Below are 13,808 nucleotides of genomic sequence, written 5' to 3' on the forward strand. Positions count from 1 at the left end.
TCTTGTTCAATCTGAACTCTCCAATTATCCAGTGATCAACAGCATGAACATCGAGCTACGCAATATGGGATACGATGACATGCGTCAACCAAGTCATCGAGCCTGACCAGGGGCCCGTTTCACAAAGCGATCGTAGCGCTACGCCTGTCGTAAGTCTATGTTAAAGTATGGGAGTTACGATCACCTTAGCACTTTGTGAAATGGGTCCCCCCCTTAGAGTTTATCTGAATTCTTAAAATGTTGACTTTCAAAATTTACCTCACAAATAGATTAAATCTTTGCTCATGACTTTGTCCAGACTCGAACAAAACATGGTCTGATACAGCTTTATTGTTGCCTGACTGTGCATAAAATATTATTCATTCACTCCGTCTCTGTAACAGTAATTCTAATATCGTATACTGAAATAAGAGCTTGATTATTATGCCATTGTTAAATATATGGGACGATTATATTCCGCCACCCGTCGTGCATCGGGTCTTGTTAGGGACAACACAACTCTGATCATATTTATATGTTTTATTTTTCTCGAGTATAAAATATCATCAGTTTACAAAAACGTTCTCAAGGACTGACTTACATCATTGCTGCTTGTTAACTGGTCGACACAGAAAGACACAACAAAACTAAAAAACTGTAAAGTATAATGTTATCAAGAGAATGTATCATACATGCTTTATAAAAACAAAATTGGTTGTGAGATGTAGCTGAGTGTCTGCACTGTTGTGTAGAACATGGGCACAACCAACACTACAATATTCCGCAAGGGAGTGGGTTTGTCATCCTCGATAATCTCCAGGGTATACGTTATCGTAACGTACATCCTGGAGATTATCGAGGATGTGGGTTTGTTAGAGCCAGTAACATGTACATTTCTTTACTTCTTAAATACATTAGACAACTAACAATAACGAATGGTACAAGTCAGTTCTTTGAGAACGCACCTACCTAGGTCATTGGGCAGTATTGTATGCTAGTGGAATGTCTCTACTGTGATTCTTACCAGGTTGTACCTTGTCTCCAACAACTGAGGACAGAGAATGTCACCGCGGACATTCCAGTTGAATATGCTCCCATTCTTATGTGATAATTACCCCAGCATCGTTTCAGAAATGGCGTGAAAATTAGTGAGCTGGATGTGGCCAATGCTAATTTGAACAGAATTTCGGTTATACAAGCTTCTTATCTTGATAACATGTGAGGTCAAAACTCACTTCGGAGTAGGAAACACTTCGGATCCTACCACTGTCAAGGGAGTTAACCCTGCACAGATTGTAATATCCGTGTTATTCTGTTATTGATTTAATTGATTTATCAGACATTATTAATACTGGTGCGTTAGAAAAAATAACGAAACTTGGAATTCGTCATGATCAAACAGTGAAAATTTCAGGGAATCCTTTCGAGAGGTCAAGGTCAAAAGGGACTTAAAGTACGTTAGCAAATTCTAGAAACTTCCTGCATGAAACGGTGTGTTTACACTGGATACAAATTCGTGGTTAACCTGTCAGCCAAACTGTAGGTAATTTTGAAATAAACTGCGTTTATTGGAGACGAGTTACATTCAGATTCACAACTACATGATTCTATGACAACCCTGGCTAAAACCCACCAGACATGGTGTATGTCGGTGCCACTGCACCATCGTGGAAAAACTGACAGGGCGATAACTCTCACACAATCAGCTCTCGTGGCTACATGTTTACAGTATGTACATGGTATGCTAACATATATTAACAAATCTATATACAGTGATGTTCTACAAGGGTCATTCGACAAAACAAAACCTGTACACCTACAGAATACCGGATACCTACCAACCATATTCTTTGTTAGCACGCACACTTCCTATTATAGGGAAGCACGAGCTATAAAATTCGAAAAAGTAAGCGAGCATTAAAATGAAAAATAACCATTAAAATCGGATTGATTGAGACGAAGATTTTCCGGTTTGTGAAACTCGCGACCAACGATTTTAGGGAAAATGGAAGGTAAGTTAAAAAGAAAATTTAATAAAAAATATAGTGGGTTTTGGGGGAATTTGAAAAAAACGGACCTACTCAGACACTAATTCCGATAATAAAGAAATACATCAAACCAGGCACCACAATAATAAGCGATTGCTGGAAAGCCTATGACTGCTTGAAGCATGAAGACTTTCTCCACTTGAAAGTGAATCACTCGATCCATTTCAAGGACCCCGAGACGGGAGCACATACTAACACCATTGAGTCCTCTTTGGGTGCCTTTTGAAGAATTTTGTGTAAGAAGGAAGTACTTGAGTAACAGGGAGGACATGTTTATAGCTTTCTTGGAGCTTACCAGTCGTGTATAAACCCCATGACAGAGATGATGAAATTGTGCATGTGAGACGCCCCTTCGCTCCCCTGCAACCCGATGCTGACGACAGTGCTGACGATTTCGTTCTGTGAAGGTAAGAATCATATCTAATGTCTAATCTAACCTAAAACCTAAACCCTAAACCATAACCATAACCCTAAACCCTAATGTCGAGTATGCAACATAAACAAAACGCCGTTACTAAGGAACTCAGTTGCGCACATTTTGTGCGCAGTTCTAAAATAAGCTTTCAAAGATTGCGGAAGGTATCCGGTATTCTGTAGTCTTGCCACAAAACCGAATAAACAAACAAAAATCAGGCTTATTTTCTAATTTTTTAAAACACCACATCTGTTTGTAAACACGTACTACAACTCACACTAACCATGCATAAAGCCGTAAGTTTGTACTGACGTGTGAAATATGGACTCTTGCGTAATATACAGGCCCCGATTTCTGGAAACAAACTTAAGTCAAGTTTTCACTCAAATTTCAAACTGAGTTTGACAATTTGAAACGGCTGAATTTTTAACTCAACTGCATTTTAAAATGAAAAAGCCCAAACGACTTAAGTAATTTATCCACCAAACTCAAATTGTCTACTATGTTTGAGTTTAATATTGATTCGGTAAAAATCTGGGAAATGTTCCTGCATTTTCTCAAATTTGATTAAGAACAAAGAAGTCAAAACTCAGACTTAGTTTGTTTTGAGAAATCAGGGCCAGATCATATTTGGCTGCCCTATTTCCATTTTATTCGGTTTATTTGACATTTGTTAGTGCTCCTATCCCAACACAAGACCATAAAACATTTTTTCATGACCCTACCCCTTCTCCCCCCACTTGACCAGTCCCAAAATATACCGGTAAGCGCCCAGACCACCCCTTGAATAAATGACTAGGGTCCCGAACCACAAAGCGTTCGTAACGCTACGACTTTGTCGTAACTCTATAGTGTATCATAGGCTTACAAATGTCGTAGCGCTACAAACAGTTTGTGGATTTAAAAGAATAATTCGAGATTTCAACATGAACATATTGTTAGCATACAAACTCCCAAAGAATTAAAATATATAATTCTGTTGCATAACAAGAAAACCAAATACCAATGTTTTGTAAGCATTGTTTCAGCACTAAGCTAATATAATGTTTCAACACGCAATCACAGATATTCACACTAAAAACAACGTTATTCTCATTATTAACTTTCCCCTGTAAACACGCCCAGACCTTGACACAGGGAAGGAATGTCTAGCTACATGTACTACACTACTTAAATGTACACTGTACAATCTGCTCGTATGATCACTGAATATATTAAATATATCAATAACTATATACAAATACCGGTATCAATACTCATTGGACAAATTATGTACAATATTATGGCACTTTGACATGGACTAGGAAAGGAGCATACTAGCATACATGTATCTGCATATGATAACACATCTAGCACGTATTGCACACTTGCGCAAACATCTTGCATTATGGCATGAAAATATTATACAAAATTCTAGATAAGTAAACAAAGTTTTATGTAACTGAGTAATATTGAAATATTTAAAAACATTATCTACATTCCATTTTTTATATTTGCGATATAATGCACTTTTTAACAAGGATTGTCGAATGCATAAATAAAAAAATTGCTTGAGAAAACTAAAATTAAATTAGTCTTCTTTATGAAAGTATTCATTGGCATACATTGGTAACAGTAAAACAATCTGTCAGTGTTAAGGTCAGTACAGATAGCCACTTATTGTCAACTTGAACTGTACTTGTAACAAACGTGTTTGTTTGGTTGAGAAATGATATAAGGGTAAATTATTCACCAAACAAAACCATCTAAGAAATGACATAAAGGTGCATAACATATCTGTTTGGTTACATTACTCACCGTCTATAATGGTATAAATTGTCACATTATTTCTGCATAGTGACATTATCTTCTAAATTAAATTCAGACACATCTGAACAAATTGATGAATATATAAAAAAAAAAATTCAAAAAATTAATGAATAAACTATAAAATGAATACATCGAAGTTGTGCTGAAAATGTACCAGTCTAAGTAAACTTAGGCTCAGAATTATTTGCTACCCTGCTCACACTGTATAGCAGTGTAACGAATAATACTGAGTCTAAGTTTACTTAGACTGAAAATGTACTAAATAAGTACCCTCTTGATAACTACCAGACTCATACTGACATAAATATGTGCATTTATCATAAAAAAAATTAAAGCTAAAGATAATAAATGTTTGTGCAGCCTAAAGAACAAACCGCCATACTGAGATGGTGATAACACAGAAGTATGAACAAAAGAGAGCTACATTAAACTAATGACACAGGAAATCCTGTGGGAGAAGTTACCATTGTACTGGCTGATGAGACATTAGCGTACCCTTAGTTATGTGTTACTGACAACCCTTAATGGAAATGGCTCTAGTTACTGCACTAACCTGAGTCGATCATGTATGGACAATATGTACAATATGCATACTTGAAAATGTAGAAATATGACGGATGATTCACAAACACATTCGATATGTTACGAATTTCACACCAAAATGGCATTCCTGACTCAAATAGCACAGCACTGAAGGCACTGGTGAAATTCAAACAGATGGTTTCAGGTATTACAAAAATGGTTTACTAGAGGTGCTCATGAAATCTAGACAGTGGTTTCCAGTTAATTACTAAAAATGGTTTACTAAAGGTGTTCATGAAATCTAGACAGCAGATTCCAGTTAATTACTAAAAATGGTTTACTTGAGGTGCTCATGAAATCTAGACAGCGGATTCCAGTTAATTACTAAAAATGGTTTACTAAAGGTGCTCATGAAATCTAGACAGCGGATTCCAGTTAATTACTAAAAATAGTTTACTAGAGGTGCTCTTGAAATCTAGACAGCGGATTCCAGTTAATTACTAAAAATGGTTTTCTAGAGGTGTTCATGGATTCTTGACAGAAAATTCCAGATAATTGTTAAAAAATGTTTTTTAAGGGGGCTCATGATATTTAGACAGTGGATTCCACTTAATTACCGGTACTAAAAATGGTTTACTGAAGGTGCTCATAAAATCCATACAGAAGATTCCAGATAATTACTACAAATAGTTAACTGAAGGTGCTCATGAAATCTAATAAGAAGATTCCAGTTAACTACTAAAATGGTTTACTGACGGCACTCAGGAAATCTATATGGTGTATTCCAGGTATATCCTGAAAATGGTAGAGGTTAGAACCAATCAACAAGCTACATCAGTTTCAGTTTGTAAGAAAATATCAGGGATTGACCCCACATTCACAAAGCAAAGCCAAGCAAACCACTGTACCACCCCTTGTTCTCCATTTTAATTGATTTACTTTTAGATGGGGCACACTGGCTACCCATGCAAGCCATTTCAAGTCTCTGAAATTCCACTCTGTCTGTTAACTCTGAGTATTTTATGCTTATCATAATACTGTACAAATTACCAAGATACTGTCTCAGGAATCATGGTAATTACTACATCTAAACCATACTGGACACAGGCACCAAAATACGAAGGAGAGTCCCTTTAAGTACAAGCATCAATGTCTTCACTGGACACACTTTTCAGGTTTGAACAAAATATGTATGCATGTACTGAATAACCTAAATGCTAGTTTGCATTGAACATGTAATACTTACCAACACATGACACAATTTGTTGACACACACATAACACAATGAATATTTGTGATGGCACTTGAGTATGGGATACAGATATGTTTTTGATACATGAACACCAATACAGAGCAGATGAATGGAAAACAACATGAAATACAAGAATGTACATTCGCCACACCTTCAACAGCAGACATAATATGAGCAGTAGGTTATACGATGGTTTGTTTCTTGAGCACGTGTGCACGATATGTACAAATAAGTGCCCAGATATGTTCAGAAAAACCAATGTGGTTTTGTGTGGTTTGGAGAAGATTTCACAACATTTACATACATTTTCCATATTTATGCATTTTACAGAATCAGATGTAGACACACACTTTGTTCCTTTGGCAGGATGTCTGTCATTACATCAAGGCACATTTCCTCCTCTGTTATGAATGTTGATACATCTCTGTAGAAGGTTTGTACATAACTTGAACACAACATTTACATACATTTTCCATATTTATGCATTTTGCAGAATCAGATGTATGCACACATTTTGTTCTTTGCAGGATGTCCGTCATTACATCAAGGCACATTTCCTCCTCTGTTATGAATGTTGATGCATCACTGTAGAAGGTTGTATATAACTTGAACACAACATTTACACACATTTTCCATATTTATGCATTTTGCAGAATCAAAAGTAGACACATTTTGTTCCTTTGCAGGATGTCAGCCATTACATCAAGGCACATTTTCTCCTCTGTTATGAATGTTGATGCATCTCTGTAGAAGGTTGTATATAACATGAACACAACATTTACATACATTTTCCGTATTTATGCATTTTGCAGAATCAGATGTAGGCACACATTTTGTTCCTTTGCAGGATGTCTGTCATTACATCAAGGCACATTTCCTCCTCTGTTATGAATGTTGAGGCATCACTGTAGAAGGTTGTTTATAACATGAACACAACATTTACACACATTTTCCATATTTATGCATTTTGCAGAATCAAAGGTAGACACACATTTTGTTCCTTTGCAGGATGTCCGTCATTACATCAAGGCACATATCCTCCTCTGTTATGAATGTTGATGCATCACTGTAGAAGGTTGTTTATACCTTGAACACAACATTTACATACATTTTCCATATTTATGCATTTTGCAGAATCAGACATACATCACTGTAGAAGGTTGTATGTTCCCATGGAGAATGTCCCTAGCACCACTATGTGGAACAAATGCATAGACAAACAAAGTCAATCAAACGTACCAATCAAGGCTCAAATTAGCACTTTTGTTCTACAATGAGTTGAATGAGTATCCAAAGGTTGGCATATGTGAATGCAGGGCTCGATTTAGGAGATGTTAACCCACTTGCACCAGGTGCAACCTATGATAAAAACCTAGTTGCACCAGTCAAATTCCAGTTGCACTGTTTTTAATGCAATATGTAATATCAGAAATATGCTATTGAATTATTTAGATGTTTTATTCAGAAGTTTACCCACTCAAATATTGACTTGCACCTGGTGCAAGTTAGACAAATAACTAAGTTGCACTTTGTAATATTGGGTTGCACCAGTGCAAGTAACAAAGCACTAAATCGAGCCCTGGAATGGCACTTAAAATATTTTCTGATTTCGGTTCTGCAAAATATGCAGTCGTCGCTATCAACCACTTTGATGTATCTTATGAATATTTGATTTATTAATCAGTAGGTTTATCAATAATGTTGCAAAAACATAATGTGGTGATGAAATATCTTATAAAACGGTCTTTAATTTTTAGGGTTAGAACTGATGAAACACATCATGAAATCTATGAAATGAAGTGTCATTGGACCAAAATATTGAAATAAACATTGCAGTATCCATTTGGCACCATCTGGGCACATAGACTACACAAAGGAAGATCCTTGGTAAATGGAAGCTTTGGAACTCATATCATACAACTTTTGCATAAATGTTTATATACATGTACATTAAGACTTCATTTCATGGGGGTGTTGGCGGGAGTGGTGGCGAACGTTGATGGGACCAAGTCAGGTCAAGAGCATACGAGCTGTTGATCAAAGCCAGACTCAAAATGTCTTCTCAAATCATCTTGGATACTGCCATCAACTCCTGTTAACAGCAGAGTAGAAATAAGAATACAAACTGGGTTGCTGAAATCAGTGAGTCATTCAGCATGATTTTAATGCTTTTTGCAATATTCAGCAATAAAACATTTAGATACATCAGAAATGGGCTTCACATGTAAACCCAAGTAACTACTATGCAACAGTCTTTTATATTCAGTATGCGAGAAAATGTTTATGCCATTGAATTTATTACTAGAATTATTATTATGGCTGACGCACAGAGTATTCCAATATCACGAATGGGGACACCAGAAAAGGGATTCACACATTGTATCCATGTGGGAAATCGAATCTGGGTCTTTGGTATTACAAGCAAATGCTTTAACCACTAGGCTATCAAACTGCCTGTTATCATTTGTGAAACATTACATAGGAGGTGAGGTGAGGTGAAATTGGGTTTAACGTCGTGCTGGAGAATATTTCGCTCACATGACGACGTGCATGCGTGTGTATGTGTAGTGTGCGGCTGCTTGTACTAGCCCAGACTGAAGCTGGTTTTATAGTGCTAGCCCACTGAGATACCATGCCGCAGTGAAGCAGAAATACCCCACTCAGACACATTATACTGATTCCTTGCTGACCAGTTCTTGTTGTACCCATTAATGCCGAGCGCCAGGCAGGGACCAACAAGTACCATATTTTAACGTCTTTTGGTATGATGGGGATCGAACCAGCGACCTTCCGCTCTCCAGGCGGACGCTCTAACCACTACACCACCGAGGCAGTCACATTACATAGGAAGACTGTGATAGCACACTTACTTGATAATCATTATGTAGGTTCCAGTATGTTGACCACAAGGCTACTGAGAGAGCAGTAGATATTTTTGCAATGTTATTCGAGCCCCAGGATAGATATTCTGTCCAGAACAGAGGACATCTGAAATATTACCACGGTATATCTACATCAGAACCATGTTCATTTCCAGGAAGAATGTGTATTGAAGTCTGGATTTATCCAATGGAAACAGGATGCTGAATATTTTCAGTGTTTATGGAGAAAACATGAGATGATCTGCAGCACAATATAATCCAGGAATTCTCTGCTAAAAACATTTCCAAAGTCTTCATAAAAGCTTTTCAAAGGTACCTTTACACATTTAACACCTCATCACCCTTGGTAATGTTCTAAATGACCTTGAAACCTGAGTTGATGAGCCAGATGCTACATCAGTGTGAGTCTTCAGAAGGTACAGCATCAGGGTTCCTCTTTACTGTTGTAGGGAAACACATTACGAAGGTCTTGCCTTTATGTAGTTGGGAACCTCTAATCTGAGTTGGGGCAACTGGTCTGGGATCAGAAGTAACTCTGCAAGTTATCGATGCTGGTGCTGGCAGATTCTGCAGGATGATGGCTCCGAGATTTGGAAGTCATCATCTTTGTAGGCATCCTCTTGGGGTTTCAGATGACTGCAAGTAACTAACAACACTGATGGAGGTCCATCAGAAGTAGGAGTCCAAGATGGTCCATCAGAATTAGGAGTCCAAGATGGAGGTCCATCAGAAGTAGGAGTCCAAGATGGTCCATCAGAATTAGGAGTCCAAGATGGATGTCCATCAGAATTAGGAGTCCAAGAAGGGGTCCATCAGAATTAGGAGTCCACAACGGTGGTCCATCAGAAGTAGGAGTCCATGCTGGTGGAGGGGGTCCTCTGGCGTGGCTCGAAGTCCTCCAGCATGATCTCCAGTTCGAGGGGGTCCTCCCAGTCAGCATCAAACTCATCCTGCAACACAGACCATAATGTCAGTAAAGTCATCACCAGCACATTGTGTAGCATGAACATGAAGCCTTGCTCCAAGTCTGTACTGAGTGCTAAGACCATACATGTATAGTAATTCAATCTTTTAAAGAAGCAAGTCTAGATAAGTGGACATCTAAAGACCCCAGCCTGTTAATATATTTTTTTCAGAAATTATCATTTAAACTATTACCTTAGAGACTTGTGCAAGTCTAGACAACATGTAACAGGTACCAACATACCTAAAGTTCATATCATTATGGAGAAATGTACAGTCCGTTTGATTTCATTTGAGACCGATGAATTGCTCACTAACACAAAATCTAATAGTGGCCACAAAACCAAATTTTGCACAGTCACATGAAATCGACAGACCAACTCTGATGATTTGTCTAATAATTTTGGACACCCGAATAAAAAAGTTGTGTAACAAACGATCATTATTTTGTTGTCACTTTTCGCTATTTCTTTCGAGGGGGGACCACTTGCTGGTAGAACAGCCAGGTAATCAACAAGTGTGTGCAGTAAAATTTCAATTTCACAGGTACAAGTCGCACGTGACAACAAATGATCGTTTGTTAAAGGTCACATGCAACCAAAAAATCAAACATAATTAAAACACAATTATCACTTTTTCCTGACATATAATATACATTGCTGGTTATGAAAAAACATATAAACAAAATTATAAGCGTACAATCGCAAATCAAAAGTGCAATATTGTGTACTTGGGTTTACTTCCCAAGAAACGAAGCAGCCGGGATACCGAACCCAGTCAGAGCGGGTGGGTGTGCACTCAAGTGTAACGGCTGGTTCATTTGCAGATGCCCTCACGGCTCATTGTGTGTGTATATATAGAGATGTTGGGTTTTGTAAATACATGCTCATTTTTTGTGTATAACATTTTACAATCAACAGACATCATAACATGTCATGTGTTCAAGTATCACACCTGCCTGTCTGTGTAATTACATAATGTGACAGAGACCGAACTCGGGCCATAAATCAATGCATTTTGTTTATGGTGTATAGCCTGATTGGTGTTAAGTTCAAATTGCATGTGGTCAGTGATAGCAGCTGTGTATTGAATATTGACATTAGCATACAGGCAGGCAGACAGGCAGGCAGACACACAGGTGTCAATAAAACAAGACATTGAGTTTTGTCTGTGACAACGACATATCTATATCACAGTTAGAAATTCTGTCAACGCTAAATAATGACATTGCTTTCAAGTATTGAACTGAGAAAGTGGCTTGGTAAGAAGAACGTGTGGTGAAATAGACAAATGAAATTATATAAACAGTTAATTTACTGTCATAACATGAAAAGCTCGCGCCTGTGAGATATCTACAAAACATTAGAAAAATAGCTCACACCAAAGCCTTCACCGAGTATTCACCGGACAACCCGTTTCCAAGCTGCGCGAACCTATTTCACTGCGCACGTGCTATGAGTGCAGCCCAGCTGTTGAAACCAGTTTTCCTCCGAAAAGTCGGGGGAAACTTAGTGAAACGTTTGAACTCCGATTTCGTGCGGGTTTTTTCATCGCGTTATTTTTCAACTTTATAAGTTGAATTTGCATTTTTGACGATTTGTTTCGGTAAGTCCATACCGAAAGGTATCAGAATCTGCAAAGTTGTGTTTTACGTTGCATGTGACCTTTAAACAATTTTTTTATTCGGGTGTCCGAAATTATGAGACACCAGAGTTGGTCTGTTGATTTCATGTGACTGTGCAAAGTTTGATTTTGTTGCATTTATTAGATTTTGTGTTGGTGAGCAATTCATCGGTCTCAAATGAAATCAAACGGACTATACAAAATATAATAATCCTTAAAGGCATTAGACAAATTCCAGCAAATTCCATTACATCTGGAAACCAGGGCCTGGTACATATCATGGTGAAATATGAAAAATGTAGTGTACCTTAAACATAATTATATACTACATCCAGCAGATACATTCACACCAGGAATATATATTATATATCACTGAAGTGATACGTAATATAATATACCTTGAACATTATTATATACTACATCCAGCAGATGCATTCACACCAGGAATATATATTATATATCACTGAAGTGATAAGTAATATAATATACCTTGAACATTATTATGCAAATGTTACCATTCTAAAACACTCACACAGCACAGACTCTATCACACTTGAAACAAGGTAGCACAGGATACAGGAATGTTGTGTGATACAGCAAGTGAGTAAATAATTATGGTTTTACGTCACTTTCAGCAATATTCCATGAATATCATGATGGGGGGCACCAGAAATAAGCTTCACATATTTTTCCTATATTGGAATTAAACCTGGGTCTTTAGCCACTAGATCTCCCCACCACCCTTGTGTGAGGACCAATTATGTGAATATGTGAAGGTGGTGTATATAAACAGTAAATCAGAATGTTAGTACATGTTCTATGTATTGTATGTATATACATTGTAGGAGAGGTGAGCCGAGTGCATGATGAATAAAACAAAATGCACACATATGTGTCTGGTTCACCTGATTTAAATGTCTGTTTTGTTCATGTCTGCATACGGTTCACGTTCAAGTGTAACTGGTGCTGCCATTTTATACCACAACATTTATATATATATTCATGCAAACTGACGAACTGATAACTTTGTCTGGTCAGGATTTGAATGTTTGAAGGCTGTTAGATGGCAGGAGATCTGCTTGGCAACTCACCACTTGATTTTTTCTACAAAAAGTCAGGAAATGCTAACTCTATTAGTGCACAAATGACGCCATCACTGATTTTCCATTCATTTAATATTCACCACTATTTAACCTTTCACTCCCACTGGAATATTGTCCTATAATTATTATGAATATTCTCTTGCACGGATGTTTTATGGTAACATAAGCATTTTAAAGTATCAAGCTGTAGCTTCTCATCCAATCAAACGCTAAACTTATTTTCTCTCTAAAGAACCTCAATGTATGAGCTGGAGGTTGTAGACCATGATGCAGATATGTGAATCATGATTGTGACCTTGATGCAGATGTGTAAATTATGATTGTGACCTTGATGCAGATATGTGAATCATGATTGTGACCTTGATGCAGATATGTGAATCATGATTGTGACCTTGATGCAGATATGTGAATTATGATTGTGACCATGATGCAGACCTATGCAGATATGTGAATCATGATTGTGACCTTGATGCAGATATGTGAATCATGGATGATTGTGACCTTGATGCAGATATGTGAATCATGATTGTGACCTTGATGCAGATATGTGAATCATGATTGTGACCTTGATGCAGATATGTGAATCATGATTGTGACCTTGATGCAGATATGTGAATCATGATTGTGACCTTGATGTAGATAGTGAATCATGATTGTGACCTTGATGCAGATATGTGAATCATGATTGTGACCTTGATGCAGATATGTGAATCATGGATGTATGAGCTAGAGGTTGTGGACCTTGTTGCAGATATGTGAATCATGATTGTGACCTTGATGCAGATATGTGAATCATGGATGTATGAGCTAGAGGTTGTGGACCTTGTTGCAGAAATGTGAATCATGATTGTGACCTTGATGCAGATATGTGAATCATGATTGTGACCTTGATGCAGATATGTGAATCATGATTGTGACCTTGATGCAGATATGTGAATCATGGATGTATGAGCTAGAGGTTGTGGACCTTGATGCAGATATGTGAATCATGATTGTGACCTTGATCCAGATATGTGAATCATGATTGTGACCTTGATGCAGATATGTGAATCATGATTGTGACCTTGATGCACATATGTGAATCATGATTGTGACCTTGATGCAGATATGTGAATCATGGATGTATGAGCTAGAGGTTGTGGACCTTGTTGCAGATATGTGAATCATGATTGTGACCTTGATGCAGATATGTGAATCATGATTGTGACCTTG

The 13,808-nt window shown here is 37.4% G+C and overlaps 1 protein-coding gene and 1 long non-coding RNA gene across 2 annotated transcripts in view; both read right to left on the reverse strand.

Annotated features, from left to right (window-relative positions):
• Positions 1–504: 504 nt before the first annotated feature.
• On the reverse strand, positions 505–4,772 carry LOC124284151. Its single transcript, XR_006900480.1, has 2 exons — positions 2,634–4,772; positions 505–1,787 (listed from the first exon to the last, which is right to left on the reverse strand). It is a non-coding gene; the product is annotated as an uncharacterized LOC124284151 (long non-coding RNA).
• Positions 4,773–7,613: 2,841 nt separating this feature from the next.
• Positions 7,614–13,808, reverse strand: part of LOC124284103 — a 156,665-nt gene continuing 150,470 nt past the window's right edge. Inside the window, exons 71-72 of the mRNA XM_046720161.1 lie at positions 8,896–9,857; positions 7,614–8,117 (exon numbers count right to left, since the gene is read on the reverse strand). The gene's annotated coding sequence lies outside the window, so the exon portion shown is untranslated. The remainder of the gene's footprint in view (positions 8,118–8,895; positions 9,858–13,808) is intronic.

Source organism: Haliotis rubra, unplaced genomic scaffold (genome assembly GCF_003918875.1).
Source record: "Haliotis rubra isolate DU_JTF1 unplaced genomic scaffold, ASM391887v1 Scf33, whole genome shotgun sequence".
In the NCBI taxonomy this organism is placed as follows: domain Eukaryota; kingdom Metazoa; phylum Mollusca; class Gastropoda; order Lepetellida; family Haliotidae; genus Haliotis; species Haliotis rubra.